Source organism: Neofelis nebulosa, chromosome 12, assembly GCF_028018385.1.
Source record: "Neofelis nebulosa isolate mNeoNeb1 chromosome 12, mNeoNeb1.pri, whole genome shotgun sequence".
Lineage (NCBI taxonomy): Eukaryota > Metazoa > Chordata > Mammalia > Carnivora > Felidae > Neofelis > Neofelis nebulosa.
In genome coordinates, this window is record NC_080793.1 from 37,306,983 (window position 1) to 37,319,839 (window position 12,857).

General features: G+C 42.2%; 1 long non-coding RNA gene across 1 annotated transcript; it reads right to left on the reverse strand.

The window, feature by feature from the left end:
* Window positions 1–405: 405 nt before the first annotated feature.
* LOC131491711 (uncharacterized) lies at window positions 406–9,931 on the reverse strand. The gene is made up of 4 exons (XR_009251615.1): window positions 9,469–9,931; window positions 3,188–3,287; window positions 2,708–2,740; window positions 406–1,234 (listed from the first exon to the last, which is right to left on the reverse strand). It is a non-coding gene; the product is annotated as an uncharacterized LOC131491711 (long non-coding RNA).
* Between the last annotated feature and the right edge of the window lie 2,926 nt (window positions 9,932–12,857).

A 12,857-nucleotide genomic window follows, 5' to 3' on the forward strand; every position in this document is an offset into this window, starting at 1 on the left:
TCCCCCAAGCCCCTGACCCACCCCGCCACTGTCTCTCCATCTTGCACATTGCCAGGAGCCCAGAACTTCTCCTCTCCCCACTTGGTATCCCGCTGTTCTTAGGGTCCCCTCTCTTAACTCCCCTGAGTCCCTCCAACACTCCAGTCTCGGGGAAGCAGTCAGGAATCCCCAAATATTTGGTATCCTCACTAGTCCTCCACCTAGTAAACCATAGCACCCTTCCCATTGCCAGGAACCTCTCACTCCTTCACCAGGAAGAGGTGCCTGCCACCTGGAAGACTGGCCCCTCCAGGACCAAGGGGCTCCAATGCCTGGTTTTTCCTGAGTCCTTACAAAGTCCATGGGTCTCCTTCTTCCTTAGAACTCAGCCCCCCACCCTCCCTCTTCCTTCCCCATGCTCCCTTCTGTGCCCTCCCATGTCTTCAGAGGCCCACCATAGCCCACTGGGCCTCTACCACACCATCTGCTCCAGGGACCCAGCCCAGGAACAGCCTCTTCTCTTCTGTCTCCCTGCACAGCCCAGGATTGCACCTGATAACAGCTCATGGACTGACTGAGCAGAACATTCCCCCAGCAATGCAAGCCCATTGTATCCCCCTTGGGTTCCACCCTGCTCCTAAGCCTCCAGCCTAGAAGGCTATCCCCAGATACTCTGTATCTGGCGTGCCAATCTGATCCTGAGAATAGTTTAAGAGGGATGATACCATGGTTGCTGGGAGGGGACTGCTATGGGACCCTGGGGAGTTTCTCTCTTCTTTCTATCATAAAGGAGATACATATAAACCCATTCTCCTTCAGAGAGCCACAGTTTCTCTCCCCCTTCAAGCCTCTTCTCCAGAAATCACCGTGCCTAGAAGCTGAGCGCTCCTAGAGTAGAGGGAGGGGTGTAGGTGTGCAGGGAGAGAGGAGGGGCCTACTTTCTCTGCGATGAAGGCGACACCTACTGGTTTCGGGGGGAAATGAAGGACAATGCCATTTTATTCTTAGGTATGATATTTCTTTATTGAACACTGGCTGACTTGCACAGCTGTAAGGGTGAATACAAGAAAAGGTGAATAATACAGCCCTTACCTTTGAGGAGCATGTAGCTGGAATCCATGTCAAAGGCAAGACCCCGACAACATCTTTTGCCCCAAGTCCAGTAGAAATAGCAGCCTTAGGACTTCTTCAACACAGAGGGATGGTAATTTCAATTCCAGCTCCCAACGGCTAGTAAAAAGGGATTTTGTCCTATCTGAGCAAGAAAGCAAAGGATAAAAAAGTCAAAAGGGGATAACCTGAAAAGACATGGTTCTAACTTCAGACCATGTCAACCAAATAATATGTTGTAAGCAACTACACACAGCTTATTAAGGGAAACAAATCCAAAATGACACAATATCTGCCAGAATCTGTGAATTTCAGGGACATGAGGAATCTTACAAATATATTGTTCAATTCCCTCATTTAAAGATAACTGGAAACTGGCGTCCAAGGCCAGCTCAGTCAGTAGAGCATAGGACTCTTGATCTAGGTGTTCTGAGTTCAAGCCCCATGTTGGCTATACAGCCTACTAAAAAAAAATAATAATAATAATAATAACAACAGAAAACTAAGTCCCAGAAAGGGAGACCACCCCCCCCCAACCCTAAATGGCTTTTTAATAGTAGAGACTGGAATCCAAGTAAGGCACTGTACAGATATTCTCAAAGATGGGGCTCTGTACAAATACCCTGCTAACTCATGAACTTACCACATGAAGCTGTGCTTATAGGGTAATGGCCACCAAAGACCCAGACAGTTCTCTCTGGAACACCTACAGACCCCAGTAATGACCAACACCACTGTTGCCCAGACTCCCAGACAAGTTCAAGTACATGATATGTCATTATTCTGAATATTAATGACAACTGTAAGTTATGTTAGGGGTTAAACTTTCAATCATCTTGCCCTTTCCTTCCTCCTTCCAACTGGCCACTAATACTAGAAAGTGGGAAAGGGCAGGAAAATAAAAGTTAATTACTTAATGTAGTTTCGTATTAACATCCAGTAAAAGGTTTTTGTTTGTTTTTTCTTTTTGAGGGTAGGCTGAAAGTACTATGTAAATGAGAACTTTGGTTATCTATATATTCCCATTATCCAAGCAATCACTGCTCTCACTGATGTGGACAATAAGATTTGGGCTGTATTTGGTGACCCCACTGTAATCCATACAAAACCTAAGAAATCTAAAGACCCTCCTGGCCTGAGCAGCATGCAGTAGGGTCCATCTTTCTCTCTGTAGGGTTGGTATGGCCTCCTACTACTTCACAGACACCACTTATCATTTCTTCTAGGATAGGGCCAGCCCAAACACCTCATTTCTGACCCAGAACTAAACTGTTGAGCATCAAATCAGCTAGCTGCTATAAGCTGCTGTGGTTCCCAAGCTGCCCTGTTCCTTAGTGGAAAGAAGTCCTACCTCCAATCACACTCAGGCCAAAGGAGGCTCAAGACCCTTGCTGGGTTCTGGGACCACCCATGGGATCCAGGCTCATGCTAATCCACTCCATGGCAGGGCCTGATGCTCCAAACTGACTTCTAGTTCAGCACTGACCAGTTTTACAATTTACCTGGTTTCACAGCTAACTCTGAACCCTCAGGTTTGCCCCCCACCAGACCATGCCTCCAGACCTACAGGATTCCAGCGAAACAAAAAGAAAACAAAAAAACAAAAAAACCCACACACCTTCCAGTCTTTTCTCTGCTTGACTGATCTGACCTGCAAAAGAAGAACTTTAACTATATGTGATTCTCTCTTGCACACAAGACAGACAGGTCCAAAGGAACCTGCCAACAGAGGGCAGGGAACAGCCACGGAAAGCAAGATAAAATAAGGCAGAAAAGATACATTTCATATGCAGCATTTCAGTAAAGGGAAAGGAGGAAGCAGTGTAAAAAGAGAAACACAATGAAACATATTGAAGCAAAGAAAGAGTTTATAAAAATTCTGCATTATTTCTTTTAGCCCCAGTGGGAGAGACAGAATCCTGAAAACAGGTCAAACTCCAGTTCACCTTCTCATAATATTCAATATCCTCAAAGAGGAGCTATTATTGTTTAAAAGGTCAAAGGTTTATACTTTGAGTTCACACATCATTTTCTTCTATAAGTTAAAAAGGTTTTAAATTTAAAATATTTTCAGATCAGATCCCTGCTTCTAACTTACCTGTCTATGTATGTATTTGGAAAGTTGAACTGGACCATACCCTGGGGGCCAGAAATACTGGTTTTGTGAAAAGACAGTCCATGGGTAATTCTATGGATTCCTAAAGAGAAGTTGAAGAATCGTCAGGAGAAGCAACTGCGTATGATTCAAGTTCCAGGTGAACCTTTTTTTTTTACTTGTCTGCTCCATCAAAGCCTAGACCAGCACATGTATGCATGACCAGTGGTGTCCATTGTTCTTCCTCACTTAGCCTATTTCCCAGGTACATTTACTGCTTCTCTGTGTTCCTAATACCACCCTTCACCATTATTACCAACCCCGGTAATTACTTACCACCCCTTGGGAGTATCTGATAGCCTAAAGTCTCAGATAGAATATTCTCTTTTATATTTCCTTCTCCACTCCATTTAAAAGTCTACTTTTTTGACAGTAAATTTCATATATTAAAAAATAAAAAAAAAAAAGACAGTAAAAAAAAAAAAAAAGGTCTACTTTTTTGGGGGGCGCCTGGGTGGCTCAGTTGGTTAAGCATCAGACTTTGGGTCAGGTCATGATCTCACCGGTTTGTGAGTTCGAGCCCCATGTCCAGCTCTGTGCTGACAGTTCAGAGCCTGGAGCCTGCTTTGGGTTCTGTGTGTCATTCTCTCTCTGCCCCTCCCCCACTTGTGCCGTGTCTCTGTCTCTCAAAAATAAATAAACATAAAAAAAAATTTTTTTTAAGTCTACGTTTTTTTCACAGAATCTTTCACTGAGAAAAAGAGGCCTATTTTCCCTCACCCACAAATATGTCACATAAAAAGAAGCAAAGGAAAGATGATCACAACAGCTTCTAGAGAATGGAAATGTATTCATCACTTCTTAAATCTTTTGCTCTATTTAGAATTTCCCAGAGAAGCCACAGACTGGGAAGAGGAGGAGAAATGTGAAGCAAGATCTGGCCAAACTGTACTCTTTTCTGTGCATGGCTGCAATATGTCATGAAAAAACAAAGAAGTAGCTAGCTGTGGCAATGTAGGCAGACTAAAAGCAGGAAGACCATTCTGAGGCTCCTGGAGAAATTGGAGCATGAAATGCTAAGTGCCTTATCTAGGATGATGGAATAGTAATGGAGAGAGAGAAACACATATGAGAAAATATGAAGGAAGAAACAGCAGGACTTGGTGGCAGCCTAGGTCTACAGGATGAAGAGGAAGGAGTCAAAGGTTACCCTAAGGCAGGGGTCACACAGGCAAAGGCCAGGTGGAAAATGTCAATGTGAGAAGCAGCTGAATGGGGAGGAAGCCCCATGAAACCCCAGCTCCAACTAAAGTGGATGCCCCCACCCTGGGATGGAGCCCAGAGCTGCCGGCTGTTACAGTTTTCCCTCTGGACTGTTTGAACAGCCTCTGTGACAAGTCTCTGGGCCTCCCGTCTCACCTCCCTCCAAGCCATCCTCCACAATGTGTTCGGATGCCAAAGTGGCCTTTTGAAACAAAAACCTAATTATGTCACTTCCCTGCTTAAAATCCTTAAATGGTTCCCCATGGAAAATGTGTTTTTCAAACTGTTATTTTTAGCAGCAAAACCCTTCTTCAAATAAAAATGCAAATGTAAAACGGAAGCGAAGCCCAGCTGCCCAGATGAAGTAGTAGTGGCAGGCCCAGAAACCAGTGCCCCCTGCCCTCAGTGCCTTCTCAGACCGGGCTGCCTCTGAACCTCTACCCTTCAGACAGGGGGAGCACAGATCTTCCACAGTGTACGTAGGTAAGATGGTTTCAAGGAATCCATTTCCAGATCGCCGTCTTCCTTCCTAAAACAGACCTGCCAAAGAATGACCTTGTGCTTACACAATCCTCCTGCTTTATAAAAGACAGGCCATGTCCCTCGCTCATGCCAAATCTAATTATGATGAATTGTTCTAGGGTGTGAAAACTGCTGGGACACCAAGCAAAGGGATATATAAATAAAGATATTGATCTAGGCAAACTTTTAAAGATTAATCAAGGTGCCTTAAACTAATAGGGCTTCCTGCCTTTTCCCACCATATACATATTTCTGTTAAGGGCATAACAACATTGGAAATGGCACATTTAGCCCATGCTGGGATTCTCTACAATCAGCACAGACAAAGGAGGATACATTAGTGACCTATTTTGTCTTAAAAGTAACTGGAATACACTTAAAATAGCTAGATTTTACTGTATATAAATTATACCCTAATAACTTGACTTAAACCAAAAAAAGTAGCTGGAAAGTTCTGCAGGCCACCAAAAAATTCAGATACACTAGGGGCACCTGGGTGGCTCAGTTGGTTGTGTCCAACTCTTGATTTTGGCTCAGTCATGATCTCACAGTTCGTGAGTTCAAGCCCTGCATTGGGCTCTGTGCTGACAGCATGGAGTATGCTTCGGATTCTCTGTCTCCCTCTCTCTCTTTCAAAAATAAATACATGAACATTAAAAAAATTCAAATACACTAAATAAAAACCATGGATAAAGTTAAGTAACTTATTTAGTATTTAGTGTGCTTTATTTATAAGATAGCTACAAATCTTACTTACAAATCATCATGAAATATTTGTTCCAATTACAGTCAATCCTCAGTTTATTCCAACTTATAAAATGATCAATATATTCTATCTCCTATTAACAATACATAAAGTCACCTGGGTGGCTCAGTCAGTTAAGCATCCAACTTCAGCTCAGGTGATGATCTTGCAGTTCATGGGTTTGAGCCCCACATCAGGCTCCATGCTGGCAGTGCTTGGGATTCTCTCTCTCCCTCTCTCTCCTGCCCCCTCCCACTCACACTGTCTCCCTCTCTCTCTCCCTCTCTCTCTCTCTCAAAATAAATAAATAAACTTAAAGAGAGAGAGAAGCTTGGATCATAAATATGAGATTTCAACTTAAAAAATTGTGTGAGTAGGTTATTATTATTTTAGGGAGCTCATGAGCAAAGAAAAGTTGGAGGTCTGTGGCTCAAAATAACACTTTGAAGGGTGCCTGGCTGGCCCAGTCTGTAGAATGTGTGACTCTTGATCTCAGGGCTGTGAGTTCAAGCCCCACATTGGGCATAGAGCTACTTAAACAAATTAAAGGGTGGCTCAGTCAGTTGAATGTTAAACTCTTTTTTTTTTTTTAATATTTATTTATTTTTAAGGAGAGAGAGAGAGAGACAGAGTGTGAGTGGGAAGGGGCAGAAAGAGAGGGAGACACAGAATCCAAAGCAGGCTCCAGGCTCTGAGCTGTCAGCAGAAAGCCTGATGCAAGGCTCGAACTCACAAGCCGTGAGATCATGATCTGAGTCAAAGGCACTCCAGTTGAGCGTCCAACTATTGATTTCAGCTCAGGTCATTATCTCATAGTTTCATGAGCTCGATCAAGCCCCCTGTCAGGCTCTGCACTGATAGTGTGGAGCCTGCTTGAGATTCTCCCTCTCTCTCTCTGCTCCTCCCCTGCTCGCATTCTCTCTGTCTCTCAAAATAAATAAACTTTAAACACTTTTTTAAATTAAATAAAAAACAATAAAATAAAATAAAATAACATTTGAAAATCAATGGTTACATAGTGACTCCCAATCCTACCAGATGTTAGTCTCCCTTCTGCTAACAATTTTTTTTTAATTTTTTAATGTTTATTTATTTTGAGAGAGACAGAGACAGAGTGTGAGTGGGGGAGGGACAGAGTGAGGGAGACACAGAATCCAAAGCAGGCTCTAGGCTCCAGGCTCTGAGCTCTCAGTACAGAGCCTGATGAGAACCTCAAACTCACGAGCCGCAAGATCATGACCTGCTGAAGTCAGAAGTTTAACTGACTGAGCCACCCTGGTGCCCCATCCCTTCTGCTAATAAATATTTTAAATAACAGCACCTTTACTAACTAAAATGAAATTCATAGATAATGTAAGCTATCTATACACATAATTTCAAAACATCAATAAAATGTCCTAACTATAATATAAAACAGAAATAAAAGACAATAGCTGGTGGTAAAATAATAGGTATTTTAACACACAAATAGTTGGACATAACTATGATAGAAGACTCAAGGAAGCACTCAGATGTTTGCATCTAACTATAAGGAATGAGTAAATTAGGATTTAAGAGAAGATCAGAAGCCATTCCATGAAAAAAAAAAGTAGATTAAACACTAGTGTTAGGATAAGTAATAACAGACCGAATTATTTACATAGGATACCCTATACAAGTGTTTGATGGAACATTTGAGAATCACATTGAACTCAGGAGATCTAAATCATGCAGAATTCAGGGCTTTTGACAAACAAAATTTATTGCCAGTGTTGAAGTACAAAGACTGACAAGATAAAATTCTTTCTCTTGTGGAATACATAACCTAACAGGACAGGTAGAAAAGTAAATACCTACTTTAAAATAATATTCCTAATTACGTGTATCTGTTCTCACACTGCAGTCTAGCATCTGTGGCCCAACTACAAAACCTCCCATCACCATGGCAATGAAAAATGTCCCACAAATGTCCAGAATGCCCCTCCACAAGCAGTACCACTGCCATTCAGAACTGCTGGCCTACAGGTTAGAGAACAAGCTCATTAGCGTATCAGGACCTGGCCCCAGCTTTTCTTTCCAGCCTCCTGTATGGCCACAGTGCCTAAACTAGATGTCTAACATCTATCTACAACTATTTGTAGTTCCCTAAGTTGGTTTTTCCAACAGGCTAAAAGGTCTTCTCTTCCCTTGCTTTCTGACTAACCACTCATCTTTGAGGCCTTGCAGGCCACTTTTTATAACCCTTACTACATTGTTTTTAAAGTGAGTAGTTACTTTTATCTGTCGCACTAGACTTTACATCTTTACCATGAGGTAAAGAATTCTATCATGTCTAATATTGGATTATTATATTATTATTATTATTATTATTATTATTATTATAAACACTGGAACCAGTGATAGGTAAATTTAACTTCTTTGTTGAGCACCGAACTCATTTGGGCAGAAACATAACCTCCCACCCTATCACAGTCTTGATCTGTGCCATGACAAATGTCTCCTTCCCACTCAACAGCATGGACAGATTCTATAACTCTCTGTCCCCTCCAGTTTTGTAAAAACTCAACCCAAGCCAACTGGCTTAAAAGCCCATCTCAGGTCCAATGAGAACTCATCTCCTCCCTTCTTCCAGCCCAAGCTTGAGCTGTGGCTTAAGGAACCTGAAGCTGGGAGGACAGTATGGTCCCTTCTATGGTTTCCCCTTCTCCTCTGCTAGTTCTCTAGAAAGGTTCTAGCTCTTCAGGGGCTGGGAACCAGGAGGAGAGCAGAGAGGAACACTAAACAAGGTAGTTATTGCAAACCACTGCTGGCTGTGGGTGACAGGCCATTCCAGCCTGTTCGGCAGAGAGCAAACTGCCACATCTCTTATGGGGAGCTTGTCTAAATTCTCTAAAAAAAAATGTTTTTAATGTTTATTTATTTTTGAGAGAGAGACAGAGTGTGAGTGGGGGAGGGGCAGAGAGAGAGGGAGACAGAGAATCCCAAGCAGACTCCAGGCTCCAAGCTGTCAGCACAGAGCCCGACATGGGGCTCAAACCCACGAGCCCCGAGATCATGACCCTAAGCCGAAGTCAGCCACCCAACCGACTGAGCCACCCAGGTGTCCCTGTCTGAGTTGTTTATAAAGTCCTGTGAGGCCTTTCCACTGAGCTGTGCCCTAATGTAGATAATCCTCTTCCATGTCACTTCCTTTAAGCTTTCTAACTTCTTGAATGGGCTACCAGTAAGATGGCTGAAGCCCAGCTATCCTTTTCAGGGTCCCTTTGACCACAAGAAACGCATATATCCTTGTTAAGCCAAACAGAAGGAATACAGGCTTCTCAAATATATGCAGAGCTGAACAAATCCACTGTCCAAACAGATAATCTAAACAGGAAATGAGAAATCAGTCTCTCCTTTATGTAGACTCTCTTTGATACCTTCTTGCTTAGTTTGGGGGCAAAAGGAGGGCTAAGTACACCCTGTTGGGCTCATGACTCCCTCGCTTGAGTCATCTTATATCTTAACAGACTGCGAATGAGGTGGGGTGATAAGGAATGGGTAGAGTTAGTGGTTGGAAGTACCAGGGCCAGATTTGCTACCTCTCGGTAAGCCCTGGAGAGGGTGACTGACCCCAATTATTAGCAACTCTCTCTAGAACGAGTGTTACTTAGTGTTTCTTTGTCCCCATCTTTGGACCCTAGTCACCAATTCTGGGCAAAAATAACGATTCAACTCAGTATCTTCTACAATATGCTGAAATGAACCAAAGCTTATATGAAAAAAAGCAGCTCACCTGCATTCCAAAAAGAGGAGGCAAGGTCATCTTCTGAGCGAAAGAACCAGCAATTAAAAGTCTAGGTGGAATAAAGAAGACAGAATCAGACTGTGGATAGAACATCAGATAAAAGCCATGGACAATTTCTCCCCAATTAAAAAAAAAAAAGGGCACATACACATATATCACACAAAAGTTTGCATAACATTTCAGGGGCACATGGATCCCAGCTCTTCTAAAATATCCGAAGGAGCCAAAGGACCCCAGACTAACAAGTTTTAGGCTAAGAGAAAGCCAAGCAAGGCGGTAACAGTTCATTGTTTGTATGTGTAGGAAGGAGTGGTATTTAGGCAAATACTAAAGGTCAGACATTTAGGGACATGCAGACACCCAGAAGCAGTCCATGCCAGATGCCAGTTTTCTAAATGCCTCTTTTAAATGTTTAGTTATTTTTGAGAGAGAGAGAGAGAGAGAGAGAGTGTCAGTGGGGGGTGGGGGGAGAGGCGGGCGGGGTGGGGGGGGGGCTGGACAGAGGATCCAAAGCGGACTCTGCACTGACAGCCATGAGCCAGATGCAGGGCTTGAACTCATGAACTGTGAGATCATGACCTCAGCCAAAGGTGGATACTTAACCTACTGAGCCACCCAGACGCCCCTCTAAATGCATTTTAATCCAAACTATTCTGATTATTTAACACAATTCAACTTATTTTTCTGTATCATGCCATGATATAGCCTTCTATATAGTAAATATAACAAATAATTGAGGGAGTTCAGAAAAAGGGCCAAGTATTTAATTATGCCTTAAGATATAGATATTGGACTAGAAATTAATAACACTGATTATCTCCCTATGGGTAATGAGGTATCTAAGGGACAAGATGGGTAGGAGATTTTTTTTCATTATCTACCATTTTGTACTTCTTTAACTTTGTAACATGTGCAAGTATTATTCAAAAATTTTACTTGAAAATTCATAAATAAGTATAAAAAATATAATATTGATATAGGTTGCTTGATATTTTGGATGTTTTAAAGGAAGGCAATGGGACATCAAAGAGAAAGATGGCATTTCCTTAAATAGGTAAACCCACATGATAAGTCCCTCATCACTGCACTAGGAATTTTTTAAATATTAGAGGGTGGAATGGTGACATCAGAGCTGCTACAGACTAAATGTTTGTGTCCTCCCAAATTCATACGTTGAAATCCTAACTTCCAAGGTGATGGTATTAGGAGGTGGGGTCTTTGGCAGGTGATGAGGTCATGAGAGTAAGCCCTCATGAGTGGGATTAGTGTCTTTATAAAATAGACCCCAAAAAGCTCCTTCACCCATGTGAGGACACAACAAAAAGACCACTGTCTATGTGGAAGCAGGTCCTCACCAGACATGGAATCTGCTGGCACCTTGATCTTGGACTTCCCAGCCTCCACAACTGTGAGAAGTAAATTTTTGTTGGTTATAAGCCACCAGGCTAAGGTAGTTTATTATAGCAGTCTGCATGAACTAAGATAAGAGCTAAGAGGCTTTTCCTGAAAACCAGCAATTTGGGACAAAAAGATAATGAAACATTATAGAAAGTATAATCCAAGATGAGCAGACCAGTTAGGACTAGAATATTTTATAAGGAATGGGTATCAAAAAAAAAAAACAAAAAAAAAAAACCCAAACCTCTCCAAACATGATTTAGATAATTTCACATATAATGTGATAAAAACAAAGCTAAGATCGGTTGGGGTATCTCTGGACCAAGAATAAAGTCATGAAAACAATTTGATTTTCCACAAAGCAAATCCTGACCAAACACCGGACAAGATGAACTGTAAGGCTGATTTAGATTATTCCTTGAGGACTGAGGCTGATTATTAAAACACATACATACATACATACGCAGTCAGATGAGACTAGGGCTCTAAAGACAAGTGTGATATGTATGACTGCAAGACCTCCATATGAGTAGATGAGTCAGTCATTGTCCTCAAACACCTGCTAGGTTCCTGAAAGAGAAAAATGGAGTGGTAATGTGATGCCAGCCTCTCCCACCAAATGACAGCTGAGAACATCTCTCATCGACTCTGAGAATAAAACTGTCTAACAAAAAGGGCACAGAAGGTTGCCCAACATCTAAGTTTCAAAAGAAAAGAACCTGATGTTTTTCTTTTTAATATATTTTTTTAAATGTTTATTTATTTCTGAGATAGAGACAGAGCATGAGTGGGGGAGGGGCAGAGAGATAGGGAAACGCAGAATCTGAAGCAGGCTCCAGGCTCTGAGCTGTCAGCACAGAGCCCGACGCAGGGCTTGAACTCAAGACCTGTGAGATCGTGACCTGAGCTGAAGTTGGACGCTCAACTGACTGAGCCACCCAGGCACTCCTGATGTTTTTCTTTCAAATCTAAACTTTAACACTAAACTGACAGGAGTCAAATAAACAAATTCCAGAATCCCCAGATCAAAACCTACTTATAAGGAAAATACATGTAAATTGTACTTTGTAAATTATAAAACACTGTATAAGTGTTAATTATTATGATAATTACTAGGGATATTTCCTACCCAAATAATGAACTAGCCCCCACCATCGGCAGTTTGAGGTCATATTCTGCAAGGTGAAGTGTTTTAAAAGAATGAGTATGTTTGTTTTATAACATTGGGCAAAGGTTTTCAAATTTTTTCTCTCTTCATTGAAAAGAATGAGAAGAGGAGCCAGTCAGTGACACATAACTAAAAAGAGTTCAGAAACTGTTAAATTCAGTTCAATATAACACATATTTATTGAGGGGCCCTCAAAAGATACAGTTATGTCAGAATGCAGTTCCCCGCCTCACCCACCCTTAAGAAATATACTAACTAGGAAGAGACAGACACCCATTTATGTGGCAAAGTGATTATGTGAAGTAGGAATGGATGTGCCAGCAACCCCAGTCAGTCCGCACTGTTTCTTATCAGATCCACTCCTCTCCCTTTCCAGTGAGGCTGGCACTCACACATTGAGTCCTCAGCATTGAGCCCCTGCTGAATTCAGTCAACGAGAGGCACTGGCAGAAAAGATGGAATCAGAAGGAAGTCGGAAGCCAAAATTTTCTTCCCCTTCTCCCTGTCTCGGCCAGCACCTCTGACAGAAGCTGTGTCATGCTAATGACCCCAACCGCCCTAGGCTTGCCCTCCAAAGTTTCAGCTTCTAATTTATCCTGGCCTCTGGGGTTCCTCTCCTTGTTCCTTCAACCTAGGGACGACAGCAAAATCTGGCTGTTGTTAATCTCTGGATTGCCTCACCTTCCCTTGAATGGTTTCTCAGCTCCTCCTTCACTTTTATAGCTAATTCTCTGGATGAAATTCCCTCTGGTTTCAGCATTTAGAGTGATTTCCATTTTCCCAGCTGGACCCTAAATGTGGCAACTAAATC